The 21811-nt window shown below is 38.9% G+C and overlaps 1 pseudogene; it reads right to left on the bottom strand.

Moving 5' to 3' along the window:
• Positions 1-12677: 12677 nt before the first annotated feature.
• Positions 12678-21811, bottom strand: part of LOC113331051 — a 43333-nt pseudogene continuing 34199 nt past the window's right edge.

Here is a 21811-nt window from a genome sequence, read left to right as displayed (position 1 = left end):
ATGAAGAGAGATTTCCATGTCACTCTCAACAGTAGGAGGGTCTTCAGCTTGAGTCATTTCTTCTTTTTGTTCACTGCTTTCAGCCTCAGAGTCATCAACTACCATTAAGAATAATTGTTGCTTTTTATAAAAATGCCCTGGTCTATAAACCTCATCACAGTTAAAACAAAAACCATTTTTCTTTCTCTTTTGCATTTGTTCAGGTGTTACTCTCTTAATAGGAATTGGAGGAGAGATAGGTTTTGTAGGAATGGTAGTTGGAAGTGGAAGAAAAGGTGGGAGGGATACAGTTTTGGGTGGGAAATTTTGTGAAGTGGGTTGTCTGGCAATATTGTACGAATTAGAAAAAAAAATTGTTATGAGGTCTGTTGTTTTTCTGCTGGTTGGCAAGGGTATGTTCTTGCATTTTGGCTAGAGAAAACGCCTGCATCAAGGTGGTGGGATGGAACATACTAAATGAGTGCTTAATATCATCTCTCAATCCCCCCAATGAATCTCATCACGTAGTAATGTTCATTCAACATGGGATATTGACGATACAATAGAGCTTTAAGATTCTCAAATTGCTCAAAATAGTCATCCACTGTGGTAGTTTGATAATTTATTGAATATCCCTAATATGTTTTCATTAGCAGGATTTTCAAATCTAAAACAAGCAAGCTCAGCTAATTCATACCAAGAAGTAATAGATCTACTAGATTGCAAGTTAGTCAACCACTTATCTGCTTTGCCTTCTAGGTGCATAGCTGCCATGATGGCTTTATGGTTTTCATCTCTAATGCCGTTGAGAAGGAAATAACATCCTTTTGGGTTCTCCCCATCAAATCTGGGAAAATCTATCTTTGGAATTCTTGGGTTAGAGTTGAAATCACGATTCCCATGTTGTAGATTGAACATCGCTCCTCCATTATTCTGGTTATTTGAGTGAGAACCATCACCACCTGTGTCTCGATGTTCTTCATTCTTTTTATTTGAAAAGGTTTCCATGTATTTGAAGAAGTCTTTTCTGGATAATACAGATGATTTAAACTCAGTATCCTGTGCTGCAAGGCCATCTAACCTTTCATTGATTTTGGACAACTGTTCAGAGAACAAATCCTTAAATCTGTGTAATTCTTCGTTTACTTCTTTGATTGTAGGATTTTTTTTACCATCCATGATAGGAAAGTAGGCTCTGATGCCAATTGTTGTGTTTCCACAACAAATTAACACACAGAACAAGGATAATTGAGAAATATGATTCAAAGGATCAGCCTTAAAAAGAGATTTAGGAAGAAGAAGCTAAAACTAAACTATTTTCATTAACTTTCTTGAGCAGCCGCAACTGTTCTCTTACACAATTAATACCCTAATCCACTCAGAAACGAAATACAAGGAAGAACCGATTATTGACACCTGTCAGAATCCCAACGGCTAAGAGGTTAGCCACTCATTCACTATTATTAGCACACCCCAGTTATGTACTAGAGGCACCCCTCAGAGTAACCTAGTAATGACTTAGACACATGACAACATTATACTCAGAAAAAGTAGATAACTCAGTAGGAGTAGAAGTGTTACCAGTAGGTGAAGCAATAACAGGAGAAGTAGCAACTGAAATATCAAGTGAAGGAGCAGGAGGATGTCCATCTGAAGTAGAGAGCTCTGACTGAAGAAGTATATTTGAAGTCCTTGAAGTATCAGGTGAATGAAATGAACTTGATATTGGTGTAGCAAATGGAAAAACCAATTCATTAAAAACAACATGAATATTTGTATAAACTTTGTGAGTAGAAGGATCATAACATCTATATCCTTTATGAAAAGGACTATATCCCAGAAAAACACAAGACACTGATCTTGGACTTAGTTTATCCTTCCTAGCATGTACAATATTTGGAAAACAAAGACAACCAAAAACTTTGAGAAAAAAATAATCAGGTTGTTTGCCAAATAATACTGCATATGGACTTTTGAAAGCTAAGAGCTTTGTTGGAGTTCTATTTATCAAATAAGTGGCAGTCAAGAAAGCATCAAACCAGAACCTTTTTGGAAGATTAGATCTAAAGGACAAAGTGTTACCTATTTCAGCTACTTGCCTATGTTTTCTTTATACAACTCCATTTTGTTGGTGTACATGTGGACAAGAGATTCTAACTGTAATACCATTTGAGTCAAAGAACTCCCTGAAAGGACCTTTAACCAGTTCGAAATTCTTTAATCTTGTGTTCAAGAAGATTTTCCATTGAAGATTTGAACAATTTGAAACAAGCAAGACTATCAGTTCCGCATTTCACTGGATAAATCCAATTGAATTTACTGAAGTCATCTACAAATATTATATAATCTCTATATCCTAGAATAGTCACTATAGGTGCAGGACCCCATATGTCACAGTGAATCAAAGCCAAAGGCTGACAAGATATAGAACTAGAAGATATAAAAGGAAAGCACTTGCTCTTTCCTAATTGACATGATGAACAAGCAGCTTCAAAATCTTTATTTAAAATCTTGATATCTTCAGATGAAACAAGCTTTTGAACAGTCTTTGTTGCTGGGTGACCCAATATTTGATGCCAAATAGTTGGTGAACCCAAGACATAACTGAGAGCTACATGTTGAGATGACTGAAGAAGTAGCTTAGTTGATAGAGGATATAAACCGTGCTTCATCAATACCCTGGCTAGTACTTGCTTACTGAGAATAGACTTTATTTCATAACCCCAAGGAAATAATTCAAATGAACAGTTGTTATCAGTAGTGAATTTCGCAATAGAGAGTAAATTCTGTTTCATGTTTGGAACAAACAAACTATTGTTTAACTGAAAAGAAGCATCACTAGAAGTAGGGTGTAAAGTAGAAGATCCTGTGAGAGTGATAGGAAGTAACTTACCATCTCCCATCATAACATGTTCATCGCCATCAAACTCTTCAGCAGCAGTTAAGATAGTGGAATCATTAGTTGATGAGCACGATAGTGCGGTGCATTTTCACCCATAACTATATTAGCTCGGCCTCATTTTATTACTAATAAACTTGTTTTATGTGTTTTTAAGGAAATATAAGCTCTTATGGAGAAAGTTGCTCGAAAAGTGGTTTTTGCACCCCCGGAGGACACTTGCTAAACGGACCCCTACTTTGGATAAGGGGCAGCTTAATTACTAAGGGGCACCTTCTTTACTAATCAGCACCTATTGCTATTCACACTCCAACACTCAGGATAATGGGAGACCTTCTTCTTCATTTGAATATTCAATTTAGGCGGGAAAAATGGTGGAAGAATTAGGGTTTGGCTTTTGGAGGTGTTCGAGTGAGACTTAATGGCTAAAATTGAATGGGTATCTTCCTTTTGGTTAAACAGGCTTGGTAAGGTCTTTAAACTTGATCGAATTTGGCTACAGTGATCGATTTGAAACAAAAGATAAAAAATACTTTTGGCGGGAAAATGTTTTAAAGCTGTGAAGATTTCTGAAAATTGATTGAAGAGTTAATATCGAGATTTTCTCGTATATTTGGATTAATACAACCCTGTTACGGTTAACAGGGATAGCAAGTTGTTTAAACTCGAAGAATCAGGAGGTTACGTGGAGTTGGAAGAAAAACAGGTTAATGCACGTGCCCGTGAGATATTTTTGGAGTATGGTTGTATTTTTGGGAAGATATTATTGCAGATTTTCATGGGATTTGAACAAATATTATATGCTCACTATGTACACACGTCTTTTACGTGTTTTGAAGAAGCAAACTCGGTTATTTTTGGTAGTTATCCAAAACAGGGAAAGGAAGATATTATCGGGTGTAATTGATTTGATTCTCTGAGTTATAATAGGAAGTTAGGATTGAAAAGAGGATATTCTCTTAGGATTTTTCTGTCGGATGAAAGTTTTGGGGGTAAATCAAACAACTCAGAATCGCGTGAGAATAAAGAAAATATTCCCGAGTTTAATGTCATTACTGAGGAGATTATGAGCATTTATTCGAAATATTTCTTGACTGTTGGGTATATAAATGATTCCTAGGAGTCAGAGAGCGGCATCGAGAGTTTGGAGAGGCTACAAAGAAGAATAAGAAGATGCAGAGCAGATTTCTCTGTTGCTGCAGAGAAGGAGAAGCTGAAGAACAAATAACCAATAAGAACTGTCGTTCTTGACCGTCACATATTCATACCATAAACGACAGTTCTTCTGCGACACCATGTAACTATAGTTCTTCGCCACAGTTGTAACAGTGAGTTGTAACGACCATTAAGCGTTGCAAACTTCTGGTTTATATTATTTTCCTCCTTTTTCTTCTTTGTAAACACCATTTGAGCTATAAAAATATATTTTGAGCGTGTTTTTCACTATGTGGAGCTAAACCTTTCTCTGGGACAACGGAGAAAACCAAAATTCATCATGTGGTAAATTCATTTAATTCTTTATATGACTTTTGCACTAACTAAAATGGAATTATGATTTTGATTAATTAGTTATCATTTTATTTGATGGGTCATGCTTGCTTAAATGTTTGATGTCCCGTGCTTACGATTTATAACTAATATTTTGAGAATCTACCTTGGAAAAAAATAAGAGTCCATGTCTTTATTTATTGAGCTATAATTGCTGAAGAATGAATAACTGAACCATATGATATGAATGGTGGAATCCTAGTCCCAGTAATTCTCTCTTTTATTATTTTCATTAAACCTTTAAATTTAATCTTCACAAGTCTTAGAATTCGAATCTTATTACTACAACAACAATCAAAAAATCACATCAAGTGACTGGTGGCTCCAGAGTCAAGAATCCATACTGGACCTGTTTCATTTGTACTCCAATGACCAGTAGAAGAAGAATGATCTCCAACATTAGACACAGCAGGAAAAGAAGTAGAAGAATTTTTCATTTGGTTAAAGACTTCTATTCTTGCAAAAGCTTTTTGCTTAGCAGCAACACCATTTCTAGATGTGGAGTATCTAAACTTACACCTGTATTCAAAGTGACCTTGTCTATAGAAAATTTCCAAATGACAGACTTAATCTTTTTAAGATCAAATTGTACAGGAAAAGAAATAAAAATGGAAGCTAGGTCATTTTTTCTATGATATAAATGATGTTTTCTTTACGCTCCATGCACCCCAACTTTCAGTTGGTTTTTGCAATATTAAATTATCCAATTATCTACAGTCAAATAGTATTATGATGTAATCAACTAGGTTCCCGCTGCATAACCCGATACCCAATAATACCACGAGTTCTACTAAGAAGAGACTAATATATAATCGTGATAGGTTGTTTTGTTGAACTTGGGTAAGGTTGATCAGCCATGCAAGAAATATATCTCCATGGTTTATAAGCATTTTTTTCAATTAATTGAAATGCAAAAATGCCTATTATACTTATGTATAAATTTAAAAATATTACTAAAAATATTACGTAGGCTAGCCTCATTTTGAACGTTTTGAACGTTGGAAAAGCGTATTATGCTTTGTTAGTTTTTCTGTTTGCTGGGTGGAAACACAAAAAAATTGAGATTCTCGTCAATATTGCTTAAGCTATTTTTAGTATAAAAAAATCTCAATCACAATAACTTTTTTTTGTCTTTTGAATCGCAACACCATAATCAACTGAAAAAGTTTTCTCAAACACGGTATCATGATCAACGAAAGTAATAATTGAATTGAGTAATAAAACCAACAACCCGTAATAAAAATCACCTGAAAGTATAAAAAGTCGTAATTTAGAAAGGTCGTAAACATATTTCTAACAAAAGAAGATTTGATTACCTTGAAGCAAACAAAAATTGAAATAAAATATCGATTGTTTCGAGTTGCCCCAATACGATTGCAGTAAAACAACAACTTGAACATCTCTTGTTACCTATTTAGAACTAATATTTACAAAATGGTAAAAAGGAAAAGAAAAAATCACTTAAGATGATTTCTATGAAGAAAAGTAGCTCAATGGATTGAATTCTTTTGTATCCTAGAAAAAGAAACAATAACCACCGATCAGAAGAAGAAATTCTGCAAGCATTTGTAGAACAAATCTTTAAAAAAAAAGCAAGAGATGGGACATTTGTTCAAGCGTTTTTACATATGAGAGAATATTATTATTTTTGGAATTAATTTCTTTACACATGAGAGAATATTATTATTTTTGGAATAAATTTCTTAAATATCCCAAGAAATTCTAAAGATTTTTCCTTCTCTAATCTTTTGCTTATATTATTAGAATTAAATTTATATTTACCAAAAAAAAATATTCTAAGAAGATAAAAAAATATTTATCTATCGATTGTTTTAGGAAAATATTTCAAATATTATTATTTTTGGTAAATTGTACACAAAGATTTGGGTGGTCAAGGTTTTCGTGACTTGAAAGTTTTAAATATAGCTCTTCTCGTCAGGGCCGCATGGATAATATGTTCTAATCTAGATGCACATTGGGTCAAAGCAATGCAAGCCAAATACTTCCCATACACGTCTTTACTACATGCTAGTATTAAGAAAAGTTGTTCTTAGATGTGGAATGGAATTCATAAACAAATTCCTTTCATAAAAAGTAACAGTCGGTGGATAATAGCAAAAGGTGATAAGATAAAAATCTGATTGGATGTTTGGATAGTAGGCATGAATGATCACCAGTACCGAGACAGGGTGTAACTGATAGTGAACAATATATATGGGTACATGAGTTATTCACTCAAGACAGAAAACATTGGAATGCACATTTGATACGACATCTGTTTTGTTCCGAAACAGCTGAGTTGATATTAAGTATGAGAATTTCCGTGGCAGCTGAGGATAAACTAATCTGGAGTTTAACTAGAAATGGGATTTTCACTCTTAAATCAACCTACAACAAGTTGCACGAGATACGCTTAGGTAATATGCAGGTCTCTCCCAAAATTCAAAATACTAATATAAGCTGGAAGAAATTTTGGAGCATTCAAACCTGGCCGAGAGTTAAGCATTTCTTCTGGAAATGTCTAACTGACATATTACCTACAAAGGAAAGACTTGCCAGATCTTGCAGATACATCAATCAGGCATGTCCATTTTGTTCCCAATTCAATGAAAGAGTAATGCACGTTCTCTTTTCGTGCCCATTCTCAAGAACAATGTGGATGCAAGTCCCGGGTGGTTCAAGCCTGATGACTGGAGGTCATGCTGATATTGCAGGAATGTTTGAAAGATGGATTTTACATGAACATCAACAGTATACTCAAGATGATTGGATAAATACTTCCATGATAGTTACATGGACAATATGGAATGAGAGATGCGGAGTTAACTTCCAGCACAAAAAGGCGAACCCAACAACAACATCAAAGAAGGCTTTAACTTTTTCTAACTATATTAAAAGTCTCAACACCAAAATGAAAGTCAGCACTCACATGCAGCATGATAGGATCACAATACCACATTGGAAACCACCCACCTTTCCATATTCTAATATCAACTGTGATGCATCATATGATTCTAATACTGGACTAACGGGAATTGCACTTGTCTTACGTGATTTTGCAGGAAAATGGAGAGGATGCAAATCCAAGTGCTATGCAGGAATAAAAAACTCCGAAGCAGCAGAGTGTTTAGATTTCCTTAATGCAGTGAACTGGAGCAAAGAGTTGCAGTCCAACTACATAGTCATTGAAACTGATCCTTAGGGAATTGAAGGATATATCAACAAATCGTCCCCAGTAATTGCGTGGGAAAACGAGGACATTCTACTGGATGCTATTAGTATTTTAAAAACAATCCCATACTGGGAGTGAAATTTCATTCCTCGAATTTGTAATAAAACTGCTGACAAACTAACAAAGTTCAGTAGGAGATTTGGTATTACTAGAGTATGGTTTGATAAACCTCCTAGTATTATTGAAAACGAATTATCATCAGACAATGTAACTGGTTTAAGTTAATAAAATTCTCAATCTTTAGCATTACAAAAAAAAAGAAAAAAAAAAGAAAAGAATATGAAATTAATAGTTAACGAATATGAAATTAATACTCAGTCCCAGAAGTCAATTTAGGATTCTCAATCCAAAACAAACTAATATAAACATATACATAACTTAACAAATCTGCTATTTTCCAAATATACTAAATGTTGCATACCTCCTTTAGTTTAGCACTGTAATGTATTTTCTCTCCCCAAATGTTTCCTCTACTTTAAGCACTTCATAAATCAAAACTAATCTTAAAAAAATTAGTAATACATTAAAATTTGAAAACATAATTTAGAATTACAAAAAAGATCCTTCTTCTTGAGAACTCTTGTGGACAAAAGGTAATCTAGTGAACTTATCTGCCGATGTTAATATGTCGCCATGCGCTTCTCTCCCCAATAACCAAAGCTCTTTTTCCAGTAGCAAGTACCAGGTAGAGCAGAGATAATATCTCGTAGATATCGTATCTCCAAGTGTGCGACAAAGTTTTTACACCGGCTGTCTGCGGGCCTAGGCGCAACTTACCCCAAGGTAAGAATAGTCCTTGACACATTCCGTGTCTTGTTCATTTTCGATACAGAGGGTGCAGTAGACCATCACTTTCATGGGATTACGCATTCGCGACCATTTAGGTGGTGTATCCACATACTCCATGTCCCGACTGCAGAGCTACGGGGTGATTCACCTTCACAATCCTGCGAGATGCAGAGCTACGGGGGGAGTCCCCCCTTCACAATTATGCCATGGCGGCTTACATGTTCGTGGTTTACACAGTCATACTAAAAATATATATTCAAAAATAGATTCAAAAGTAAGAGGGTCTAGTCACGTACCTCATGTACATACCTTTTTCACGTGGATCGCTGCCCTCCACGCTGCTCTGTCGAGCGCCAACTCTCTCTCCAAGCCTCGGTTCTTCAGATCCCATATAATCAGTTCATCCCAGGTAAGTTTCGATCGTCCTTTATGCTTCATTCTACATTCGTCCCGCTTGATGCGTCCTAAGCGAACCAGGGCATCAGGTGGTCTTCATTGTAGGTGCCCGAACCATCGCAGCCGATGTTGCATTAGAATGGTGCTTCCCCAAGTTTAACATGGATGTACTCATTTCGGATTTTGTCGTGCCTTGTATGCTCACATGCCCATTTCAGCATCCTCATTTCGGTCGAATGGAGGTTCCTGTGGTGCGGGTTTTTATTCGCCCAACACTCCGCCCCGTATAGCAGCACGTGATGGATTTCCATTTTGTAGAATTTTCCCTTCAATTTAGTTGGGACCTTACGGTCACATAGGACTCCCGTCGCAAGTGTCCATTTAGCCCACCCAGAGCGAGCTCTGTGTCGGATGTCCTCGTCTATGTCTCCGTTACTCTGGATCATAGATCCTAAATAGCGAAAGGACTCCTTCCTTGGTACAATCTGTCCGTCTAGCAGCAATTCTCCATCATATGTTCCGACTTCGTCAAAGTCGCATTTCAGGTATTCAGTCTTGGTTCTACCTATTCTGAAGCCTTTTGATTCCAGTGTCTATCGCCACCACTCCAGCTTATCCTCTACCTGTTGTTTTGATTCCCCAATAAGTGATATGTCATCCGCGAAGAGCATACACCAAGGTATCCCCCTGTATATCCTTCGTGACTTGGTCCAATACTAGCGCAAATACGTACGGACTCAAGGCCGACCCTTGGTGTAGTCAGATCTTGATAGGGAAGTCGTCCGAGACACCGTTGCACGTCCGGACTCCTGTGACAGCTCCCTCATACATATCCTTGATAAGGGATATATATTTAGGTGATACCCTCTTTTGTTCGAGTCCCACCACATTACCTCTTGGTACTCTGTCATAGGCCTTCTAAAGGTCAATGAATACCATATGCAGATTTTGTATTCGTTCCCGTAGCGCTCCATTAGTTGTCTAACCAGGAAAATCGCTTCGGTGGTGGATCTCCCCGGCATGAACCCAAATTGATTCTTTGTGACGTTAGATTTCCCACGTAGTCGACGATTGATGATGCGTTCCCAAATTTTCATCATGTGGCTCATTAGTTTGATGCATGTAGTTAGAACAATTCTGGATGTCCCCTTTATTCTTAAAGATCGGGACAATGACGCTTTTTCGCCACTCGTTAGGCATCTGGTTCGACCGGAAAATACTATTAAAGAAATCAAAATAAATCAAAAGAAATGAATACTCAGAGTAAACCCTAATTAAATCTTCAAAATCTAAAGTTACAAATTAACCAAAACAACGCAAACACAAAATAGAAAATCGAAAGCAAAGAGAATAAAGAGAAATTAAACTCACGCCTGGTTGAGAATTTTGTTTCGCACACCTGTTAACAAATCAATAAAACAAACATAAAGCAGAAAATCGAAAGCAAAAAGAATATTGAGAAATTAAACTCACAGTTGGTTGAGAATTTTAATTTGCGCACCTGTTAATAAATCAATAAAACATTGAGTCAAAATCACAAATTATAAGAAAGAAAACAACTACTGAAACACTATATATTGCAACAAACCATAATCGAATATAAATTAAAAACTTTCGACTTGTTCTTCATGGAGAAGAGTATCTATAATTTTATAGAGAGGCTCCAAAAAATGAAGTAGGTTTTTAATCGAATGCTTTTAAATAGAAGTATCAATAACAAACCCATAAATAAAACGTTTTTATTGTGGATATAATATAAATCTATGTCTAAAAATATATAAAATTTCTACATATTTGATCTGTATTTACATAATTTTAGCAAGTTAAATCCATAAAAATCATGACGTTTTTTACGGTAATATTTGTTTACCAATGATATTTTGAAACGAAACTCATAGTATATTTTTGAATAAATATTTATCTTTTTTTTTAAAATAATATTTAGCTTGATTCCATATTACATGAAACTAATTGGAAGTCTAACAAGCTAAATTCCGACGACAAACTACTACATTAATTGAACATGTTGTTGTGCTAGCCTACCAGCGAGACTCATGGGTAACCTAGCCAAAGGAGCCGAAGCGGGGGGGGGGGGGGGGGTGGGGGGGGTGGGGGGTGGACTGATATTGTGTCACAAGGGGGGCAAACTAACTCTACCTTCCATGTTAATTTCTGCAATATTACGCCATTGGGGGGCTCGAATCTGGGACCTCCTGGAACACATGAAACTTTGGGGAACGAGGATGACTAGCTGAGCTAGGTGCTCGTTCTTAATAATAAATGCATAGATTTCTTAGCTTAAAAATCGTCCAAAAATATAGATGTCCGAAATTAATATATTAGTTTTCTTTATTTTCTGGATTATTTATAAAAATACATGAAATTATAAAAGATTCAAAAAAATATTAATTTATCCATAAATACGTTGAATTGATTTTTATTTTATTTTATTCATAAATGTATGAATTAATATAGTATTTTTTTTATTTTCTGGATTTTCTATAATAACTATATGAAATTATAAAAGATTCAAAAAATATAAATTATATTATTTTATTCCATATGTGTGTTGAATTGATTTTTTTTTATTTCAATCATAAATATCTGAGATTAATATAGTAGTTTTCTTTATTTTCTGGATTTTCATAATAAATACACGAAATTAATATAGCATTTTTTCTAAATAATGAGGGACGTCTGTCGGGTGTGTCCCAACAATCCACCCAATCTACACTGCACATTGTCAGATCAACGCACCATATATAATGAAATTTCATCCGACGAATACGAATGGTTTCTCAATTAACCAATGAGAACGCGAAGTTACGCTCACCAACCAATATGAGAGAGGGTAAGCTCCACCAATGCTACTTTTATTCTGGAGTGAGGGATGGTATTGAGTTTTTAGGTTGTTGATGTCTAACGAACACTACATTTTGGACACATAACTTTTTTTAAAGTGGCTAAATAAATTCCCTTTCCATCACAGATTAATAGGTGTGTCTATTACCATCCTACACATTCGACACATACATAATTGCTTAATGTGGCCACATACGTATCTATGGATACATGTAATAGGTTTAAACTGAAACCCATGACCAAACGTTGCACTATGGCTACAGTTGATGGGTTTAGGTTTAAACTCATGACCAAATGGTGCACTATGGCTACAGGGTAACACAAAACGTGGCTATAGTTATACCTATGACAATTAGCACGCAAATAGCCTGAAACGTGGCTAGGCTGTAAACCAAAAAACATGGCCTATGTAAAGGTTTGTACTAGTGGATTTATCTATTCAATTGACTTTTTCTGTGTGAGAAAGATTTGTTTTATCAAGTCTTCGATTTTGGGTCGTAGCAACTCTTAGTTGTGGGTGTACATAAGGAACGCGACTGTACCTTAATCGGTGTGAGATTGGTTAGGGCTCAACTACATTCCAGTCCAAAGTTAACTTGTAGTAGGCTAGAGTCTGTAGCGGTTTAATACAGTGTGGTGTTCAAATCTGGACTAGGTTCCCGGGTTTTTCTGCATTTGCGGTTTCCTCGCTAATAAAAAATTTTCTGGTGTCTGTGTTATTTCTTTTCCACATTATATTTTCTAGATAATTGAAATATCACAGGTTGTGCATAGTTCAATGAATTGGTGAATCCAACATTTGGTTATTGATTGAAATTGATTGACGCTTGGATATGGTCTTTGGTACCATCCAAGTTATTTCTCATATTAATCCAACTCACAAATTTCTATCTGTTCGATTGCAGATTGATTTGAGAAATTGAGATATAATTCTTGGATGTATTTTCCTTGATTGGGTCTGACTGTCTAATTGATTATCTTGGAAATATGTTGGAGTTAGTCCATACAAATTGCCTAAACATAATATTGGATGTGGTTGTTAGACTCCCATTTTTTCAACAAAGTTAGCACATACACCATAGCCGGTATACAGGAAATGGCATACATTCCATTCCAAAAGCGGGTGGCATTCCATATTCCAAAGAGTAAATCTTCATCTAGAGTAACTTCGTAAGATTCATCATCATTATTCTTTTCTCTTTCTTCCGCAGAAACGGTATGTAAACCACTTGCTTCTCTCATCTCATTATGCTGCTTCACTTGTTTTTCTAAGCGTTCTCGCTGCCATAAAAGAAAAATCAGCATACTCGTAAATAAAAACCTATTTAAACAAGGTATTAAAGATCTTGACATCAAAATCCATTTTGGCCAGAAAAATAAAAGGTATCAATGAAAGAAAACATCTATTATGTCTCCACGAATATATAATTACCTGATCCGAAGGATATGTCTTTTTTTTTTTTTTTGGTTAACAAAGGATATGTCAACTCGAGAACGCATTGGCAAGTTCACGTCCACAGATGAATAATTCAAATCTCTCAGTCAAACCAGCTTTACTAAAATGAGCAATAAGTACCGGAAATCTTAGTTAGTACACCTCGTGTGGGTTAAGATGATTCACATTAACAATCATTTAACGATATGCATGTACAGCTCGGGAGGTTAACAATAATTATAGTCGGAGTTTTTTCTTTTGTATCCCACCTCTCTATCAATCTTAGAAACGTAACCAAATTACGCATATAATCTAGGAATCCTTAATACCTTCTATGTGGTTTAGCAAGAGGTGATATCTCGACTGGATAATCTAAAACAAATGTTGGTTGCAGGAGTGTTGGTTCTACAACAGTCTTAAAAACATGTATCAACGAAAACATTTACGAGCTTAGAAGGATTTATTGCGAACCGTTCTAACTTGGGTATGGAGAGTCAAGGAGAAACAGATGCAGATACAGATACATATAAACGTTAAGATAACTGCAACAGCTCTAAAAAGAACAAGCTTCAATAGAAGATCTATCCTTGACCTCAAGTACTTTAATAGCAACTTCTTTAGCTACTTTAACATCATTTCCCAACTCAATAAAGTCCATCCTAGTTGCTTGTTTCACGAGATTGTGCATGCTTTACCTCCTCCAAGGCCTTTCTAGACTTATTTCCAAACCCTACAAGTAATAAGTCTGAAGATTTACATTATAAACCATACCAAAACATTAACAGTAAACAAAATTCTTAAAGCGATTAGATAAGTAAAAATTAGGCCCGAGTGAAGTACTAGTTCCACTCATTTGCAGCTTAATGCGCTTGAGCTTCTGATCTAACTTGATATTTCCAGCATAAAACAACAACAGGAAAGGAAAATTCAGCCGAAGTAATGTATAATCAACAGTAAGCTTCCCCTGAACTGCAAGAGCACATCTAACAACGATTTCCTCTGTCATGTTCATCATGCTTTGGTAGTCTGAATATGCTTCATACAACTAAGAGTTATTGATCGCCATCAAAACGTGTCACCATGTGAGTGACGTGATCCAGACTAATACCCTCTCTGTGGTAATTAAAATAAAAGATTGCGAGTAAGATGAGAGGTACCTCAATAGTGGTAAATTCAGGATTATGACGTGTTGAAATGCCTTCATTTCTGAAAATTCGTCCAATTTCATATACCTTTTCAAATCCTCCGACCTATAAGTTGCAAATGAGTATGTTAGACATTCGATGTATTGAATAACATCTCATCGAGCTTCATTCTAGAAAATAAATGGTCTAGCTACTGCCCCACCAGTTGCTCCCTGATTGATAAAAACAAAATGTGATCAGCTTGCTTCTCTTACGGGAAAAGCAAAACCACTTATCAATTTAGAATGCAACTGATATCTGCTAGGGTGCGACTATCACTCATCATGATCATCAGAGTTACCAGTTAAAAACATACTAAAATGAATATTCTCGTGTTTTTTTTTCTTCAGAAATCTTCCCATTTTGCAACAGAATTTTGAACGAACCAAAGGATTAATTTCAATAGAGGTTGCTCGATTCAAATGATGGTCACTTAAGATATCCTACAATTTTCACTACATAAAAAAGCGAGTGAGAATCAGATAATACTTCAACATGATCTGAAGTTAGATGCAACTTGACACACCCATTACTGGTTTGATACCTTCAATTTCTTCAGAGTAAGTCTTTAGTAACAAGAGTATTTAGTTTTTACTTCTGTGTATATGATCTGCACAGTCTTTTCTTGTTTATGTGTATATGATCTGCACACGGTCCTTATTTGTTTATGTGGATGTGATCTCCACACGTGTGTGGTTACTGGTGTTTTCTTGTCAGAGTCTGTGTGTATTTATTGCATTGTACGGACTCTTGTTGTGTAATGAAGAATTCTATTTCTCTCTTTACTCCGTGTTATTATGGTATCAGACACCAAAACGAAATCTTCCATTCTTCTGCTCGATTTTGATCTTCTTCTTCTCTTTCAATCTTCATCTTCATCATCTTTCTCTCTTATCTCAAATTCTAGTTTCTTTTCATCAAAAACATTCATTTTTTTCTGATTTTTTTCTTCTTCTCTAGATCTACTTTTTCTACATATTTCATTGTGATATCTTCTTGAGTCTTTCTTGAACTTCTTTGATCTTTTTAATGGAAAATCCAAAAGCTCATTCGATCTCTAAAGTTCTTTTTAATCAATTAACTAGTATTGTTCAGTTAAAACTGAAAGATGATAACTTTCTTATCTGGAAAGCTTTGATGCTACCTGTGATTCGTAAATTCAAGCTAATGAACTACCTTGATGGTTCTTCTGAATTTCCATCGCAATATACAACTCGCACTAATGCAAATAATTGAGTGGAAAATCCTTTATACACAGATTGGATGGATGAGGATGCTACGGTTATGATGTGGATTACATCTACAATTTCTAATACTGTTCTCTCTTATTTTGCTACTGCTACATCATCCTACTAGCTATTGAAAGGTATCTCTGACCGCTTTGCTCGAATTTCTTCCACTCATTCTATACAATTGTTTGAGGGTGAAAACGGTTTCTGTTGACTTCGGTAATTTCGTGTGTGCGGGTGAGAAACGAGTTTAATTCGAGAGATCAATCTGTACAAGTTCGGCCTAAACCAAGAAATGGTCGTTCCAGACTTGCTTCGGTCACAAAATGAAGGAGAAGGGTTGGTCTTAGGGAGGGAAGCGAAGAGAGTGTTGAGACCAGAATAGTTGATTCTGGAAGAGTAGTTGTTTGACGAATTGTATCAGAAAGGGAAATGCTAGCATATTGGGAAGCTAACAAGTGATTTCTGAGTGCTGTATTCTCCGAACCAAAACTTGTTTTTTTGTTGGAAATAGGTGAGACCTATTTATACAAGTCGCAGCGAAACGTACCCTGGTCTCGTAAGAATTGGAAACGGTTGAGTAAATGGAAGAAAGCGGTAATGGGTAACGCCTGGAATTGATGTTTCCATAATGAAGAAAACGTTTCACCATTAATTCTTGTGTTTACTAACCGCCTCACTCTTATGACACTTTCTTGTAACGGGCGTAGTGTACGCCGCACGCTGTAAACCTCCAGACCAATACCCTGACGTGCATCCCCCAGTTTGTGACATGTTTTGATGTCTCGAGTGTTTTCGTGGAAAACTTGTAGCATGTTTCTATTGTTTGGAAAGTTAAGATTGAGAGGCTTGACGGTTCGGTAGTGACTTTCGACGGCCGAGATTTCGCATCTTGAGAAGAATGTTAGCCGTTAATTGTGGTTACCTTCCGTTGGTAGCCAGTGGCGTGGCCACGGTGCTGGCATGGCTTGCGCATTCTCTTGGCGTGGCTAATTAGGGTTTGGTGCCATGACCAAAGAATTGGCATATCTAAATATGTGCCGTGGCCAAAGAGTTGGCAGCGTAGCCAAAGTTTTCCACAAATCGTTTGTTGGCAAGTTTGTACGGCTAAGATATGCATCTCAGGAGGAAGGATAGCCGTTGATTGTTGCAACCTTTCGTTTGGCAGCCAGCGGCATGGAGGCATGGCCGGCATGGTTTTTGCGTGGCCAAATTAGGGATTTGGAACCTTGGCCAATAGTTGGAACCATAGCCAAGATATTGGCACAAGTCATTTGGTGGCAAGTTTGTATGACTGAGATCTGCATATCGGGAGGAAGGACAACCGTTGATTGTTGTAACCTTCCGTTTGGCATCCAACGGCGCGGAGGCATGGCCGGCATGGCTTTGGTGTGGCCAAATTAGGGCTTTGGTACCGTGGCCAAGAGTTGGCACCGTATCCAAGAGATTTCCACAAGTCGTTTGGTGGCAAGTTTGTACGGCTAAGATCTGCATCTCAATAGGAAGGATAACCGTTGATTGTTGCAACCTTCCGTTTGGCAGCCATCGGCATGGATGCATGGCCGGCATGGCTTTGGCGTGGCCAAATTAGGGCTTTGGCACCGTGGCCAAGAGTTGGCACCGTAGCCAAGAGATTGCCACAAGTCGTTTGGTGAAAAGTTTGTACGGCTGAGATCTGCATCTCAGGAGGAAGGATAGCCATTGATTGTTGCAACCTTCCGTTTGGCAGCCAGCGGCATGGAGGCATGGCCGGCGTGGCTTTGGCATGGATTAGGAGCAGCCAAGCTAGGATTTTGGCATAGTTTTAGGCGCGGCCAAAATTAGGGTTTTGACATAATTTAGGCGCGGAAAAAATTAGGGATTGGCATTGGGACAAAAGTTGTCACGCGCTTGGTGGCGAACTTGGGCGGCAGAGATTTGCATCTCAGAAGGAAGGGTGGCCGTTGATTGTTGCAACCCTTCGTTTGGCATCCAGCGGCATGAAGGCATGGCTGGCATGGCTTCGGTGCGGAGGTGCGGCTGACATTATTGGCATGCCTTTAGCGCGGAGATGTGGCTGGCATGGCATGCCATTGGCACGGTGGTGCGGATGGCATGGTTGGCATACTTTTGGCGCGTAGATGTGGCTGGCATGCATGCCATTGGCACGGTGGTGCGGCTGGTATGGTTGGCATGCCTTTGGCGCAGAGATGTTGCTGGCATGGCATGCCATTAGCACGGTGGTGCGGCTGGCATGTTAGCATGCCTTTGGCGCGGAGATGTGGCTGACATGGCATGCCATTGGCACGGTGGTGCGGCTGTCATGGTTTTCATGCTTTTGGCGCGGAGATGTGGATGGCATAGCATGATATTGGCATGGTGGTGCGGCTGGCATGGTCGGCATGCCTTTGGCGTGGAGATGTGGCTGGCATGGCATGCCTTTGGCGCGGAGATGTGGCTGGCATGGCATGCCATTGGCACGGTGGTGCGGCTGGCATGGTTGGCATGCCTTTGGCGCGGAGATGTGGATGGCATGGCATGCCATTGGCACGGTGGTGCGGCTGGCGTGGTCGGCATGCCTTTGGCGCGGATATGTGGCTAGCATAGCATGCCATTGGCACGTTTGGCTAGCATGCGTGGGTGGAATGTGTAGAGATGATCCCAGTCAGTACCGAGGGCTCTTCCGTGGAGCATGGCATATACATAAAAAAAAGGTACCCCGGTGATTTTACGCCGACATGTTGAATGTTTCAATAAATGTGCTAGTGGCGACATTATTACTCAAGTGGACGTCACTATTTGACTAAGGTTTTACGATTTTAACCCTAAGCTAAAAACCACCATCAACATTAAGTACTATGCTTAGCTCGGAACATGGGCTTTGTTGCAAGGTAAGCATAAGATGGTGACATACAAGGACAAAATCGAAACGTCAAGTCATGAAGAGATGGTCAAGAAGATCCGTCTAACCTTTTTCGGGAGGTAAGGAGAATTCGTGATTCTTGTGTTGGTGGCTTTGCCTAGATTCTGCTCCTGGTGCTGCTAGCTAGGCTGTGGAATGGTAGAGGTGGTTTCTGCGGTGATGCAAACAGTTGGCGTCAGCTTGGCTAGGCTAGGGAACGCAGAGTTGTTGGAGTTGATGGATTGGCTTGGCAAGCCGTTAGCATGGTGTGCCTTAAAACGGAGCCGTTGGCGGTGGTCGGCTTGGAATGGGAGTCGCAGGTATTGTGCGGCTTGGGATTGAGCCTCAGGCATTGGATCGGCTTGGTATTGAGCCGTTAGCATTGGATAGGCTTGGGATGGGCGCTGGCTTTGTACGGTGCTGGCTTGGCATGGCGCGAGTTGTTGGCTCTGCGTGACGCGGACTGTTGGCGTCTCCTGCTGTCCCGGTTGCCTCTTTCCATGCGTGGCTCGGGTAGGAAATCCTTTCCTTATTCATATCCCAAAGTATCACGTCCATATGAAAGGTGTTAGCTCTCCTCCTCATGTTATACTGCCGGTTTCGCTTCCATGTTCTGGGGCTGGCAGTAGAGCAGAAGAGATAACGCAGGCCAGCGTGTTCCAAACACGTACTTCCACGTTTTTTTTAATCAAAACCTAATTGACTCGCATAGAAAATATCTTTTCCAGCCGATATCGGGCCTTAATTCATGACTGGTAGAAAGTTTTTCTTTTTCGGATTTCATCGCTCTGCTGAACATAAGAGGAGATCTTGAATCCTTTGTTCGTACAGATCGTCTTGAAATCACGTTTATCCTCTTTACAGGTATCGTCTCGTGCTTTCTCCTGGTTTCTCACTCTGTTTTCTTGTTCATGTAGATTGCTGGTGCAGATAGGGTGAGAACTTACCCAAACTTTTGATTTTTTGGTAGATAATGGGATCTTCCAGTGACAACCGTACCTATGACTCTTCAAAGAGAAATTTTGGGATCGACGAAAGATGGTTTTCTTCTCATGAGGAGGCATTGGGAAGAATTAATCCTCTATTTCGTGAAGCAGGCGAAATTATTCAGGGCATGCCTTTCACCTATTTATGTGGAGTGCGGATGCATGCTCAGGCTTTCATGACTCTGGTGGACATGGAGCAAAAGCGGGGAGATGATGAAGCATCCCAGCGCGTTGAGATATCTCAGGGCAACGAAAATTCTTCACAGCCCAGCGCTGGGGCTGAACAACTCGCCTCTCGGTTGAAGCGGCGGAAGACTAAGTCTGTGAAACTTCTAGGGGAGAGCCAGCTTAATTTCCCTGCCCGAGATGGTGTCATAATCGTTTCTGATGCGGATGAACTGGAACACCCTCGAAAGCCCGCTGAAAAATCTTTCGAGGAAGACGCCGCTGTGGTTAAAGAAACTGAAGCATCTTTTGGAGTGGAAGCCGAAACTGCTGTCAGGGACGTTGGAAAAGCTGTGGTGGCATATGCTGAGACGTTTGTCGAAGTGGGTGTTGGACAGGAAGCGGAAAATGTTGCTGAGGCGGTTTCCGGGTGGGATGTTGGAGTTGCTGTCTCAGAGGAGGCTTCTGAATGGAACGTTTGTTGTCCGAAATATTGTTGGGTAAAGTGCTTTAAAAGTCTCTGACAGAGGCGTTGGCGATCCGGGCGTCTGCTTTCGATGACTAGTTTCCTTTTTTGTCGTTTCTCTTTGGCGTGTAGCCTCTTTGATGTTTCATAAACTCATTTTTATCTTCTTTGTATTCATGGAGAAGTTAGGGTTTCGCCAAATAACATCCCGCTTATTTAGCTTCTTTGAATAAAACCTCTTTTTCGAAAAAGCTTTCATCAAAATAAGTTGCTTGATATTCCACACCTTTCCTGCCGTCTGATGATTCCTTGTATATTCTTCCCTTCAAAGTTTCGAGTAAAGTATTTTTTGCAGGGATTCGGTTTTTCTGGTCGTGATTTGATGGGTAATTTTTTTCCTGATGATTCAGAATTTATTTAGTGTTTTTCCTTTGAGATTCAGAAGACTCGTCAGAAAGGAAAGGTATGCTTTTTGAATAGGAATCGAAACCCCAATTGAGAATGCAAACGGTACATTTATCTTGGAGGAAATACAAATATTGAGTGGAAAAGGAAATAGTTGAAGGAAATACTAAAGAGAAAAGAAAAAAAACGCCTAGAGGAGAAAGCAGCACATCGCTTTAGGTATTGAAAGGCTTGAGCCATCATGAGTGAATCGTCACGCCTTCCAACTTATCAGCATTGATGAGTTTGCAGTAACCACCTAAGAGGACGTCTGCCACCAGATATGGTTCATCTTTCCTTTCTTCGGACGAACCAGTTCGAACAGCCATCCTTACTGTTATGTTCCTGACTTGAAATGAGGTCGCCTTGACTACCACGTCTCGAATTTGAAACGATTTTGAGTGTTGTGTAACCGTTTGACTCTTGGTCCCATCATCTTTGAGTGCATCTTCCAAATTCTTGGTGAAGCGTTTAAAGGGCCCAGAACTGCACTCACATCTCTTAAATGTGTCCATGTTGATAATCGGATCGAGTCCCCACGACGGGTTAAGAGAAGAAGTGACTGGTTGCAGAGAAGGTTGTTTGACCAGACTTACTTGCGTTTGGGATTTATGAGCGAGAGAGGACGGGCTTTCCTCGCGTAATCGAGTTCCATTGGTAATTTGTTGATACGGCAGCAGGTTGGACGGCTTGTTGGAAAATCTTTCGGGCGTTGACACTGGCAGAGGGGATGCTCCCAATTTGGCTTTGTTGTCGAATACCCAAGAACGCCCCAGGATCATGTCATAACTTGAAAGTTCTTTGACAATGTGGAATTTGCCACGGGTTATAACATCTCCCATATTGATTTCGAGGCTAATGTAGCCGTATGCGTTCATCGCTTCTCCTCCTGAATTCTTGACCATGGATGGGGAATGTATAGCCTCTTGCTTCAAAATTCCCGCAGCTCTCAGAGTCTTGATGACAATGATATTGAAGTCAGAGGATACATCGATCAAAGTTTTATCGAGCTCAGTGCCTCTTAGATAGGCCGTGGTTAGCAGTCCCCAGTTGTGTTTTTCAGTGTTGTCCCTTAAAAGAGTCGGGGCTTCTGGCGTAGCTTTCGTAACCGGAAAAAGTCGTTCGCATGACACAACACGATTGAGGGCCGTGAAGATGTCTTGACGCTGCGTCTTGGAAAGGTAGAGAATTTCACACACATGCTGCATCATGGATTGTACAGTTTCGTGTACGGGGTCCCCAGAGATTCCGCAATTTATGACTTGAAGGGGATCTCTATGCACTCACTCATTTCCCATATGAAGTTCCCCTGCCTC

This window comes from Papaver somniferum, unplaced genomic scaffold, assembly GCF_003573695.1.
Source record: "Papaver somniferum cultivar HN1 unplaced genomic scaffold, ASM357369v1 unplaced-scaffold_123, whole genome shotgun sequence".
NCBI lineage: Eukaryota > Viridiplantae > Streptophyta > Magnoliopsida > Ranunculales > Papaveraceae > Papaver > Papaver somniferum.
Note: the sequence above shows the minus strand (reverse complement) of the source record. Positions and strands in the feature narration are given on the sequence as shown.